This window comes from Aplysia californica, unplaced genomic scaffold (genome assembly GCF_000002075.1).
Source record: "Aplysia californica isolate F4 #8 unplaced genomic scaffold, AplCal3.0 scaffold00398, whole genome shotgun sequence".
In the NCBI taxonomy this organism is placed as follows: domain Eukaryota; kingdom Metazoa; phylum Mollusca; class Gastropoda; order Aplysiida; family Aplysiidae; genus Aplysia; species Aplysia californica.
In genome coordinates, this window is record NW_004797668.1 from 486,051 (window position 1) to 486,374 (window position 324).

The following is a 324-nucleotide window of genomic DNA, read 5'->3' on the forward strand; positions in this document are numbered from 1 at the left end:
ACAATTTAGATAATTTAGGAGGCTGTCCTCGATCCTGCCCTTCAGGGCCAACCTGGGTTGAGAGGTATGAAAATTCCCAGCAGAAAGATGGAGATTCTCGGTCAAAAGTCTCTCCAAACAAGAATCAAACTCAGATCATCTGTGCACGACGGCTAAACGGTTACTAATCGCTACAGCACAGACGTCGGAATTGTATTGTAATGCATAAAAGGCCTTTTTAATCTTCGTGGTATTTCCGAGGGGGAAGCTCTAGGTGAGGAAGAGGTAGAGGGAGAGAAAGACACACACACACACACACACACACACACACACACACACACACAC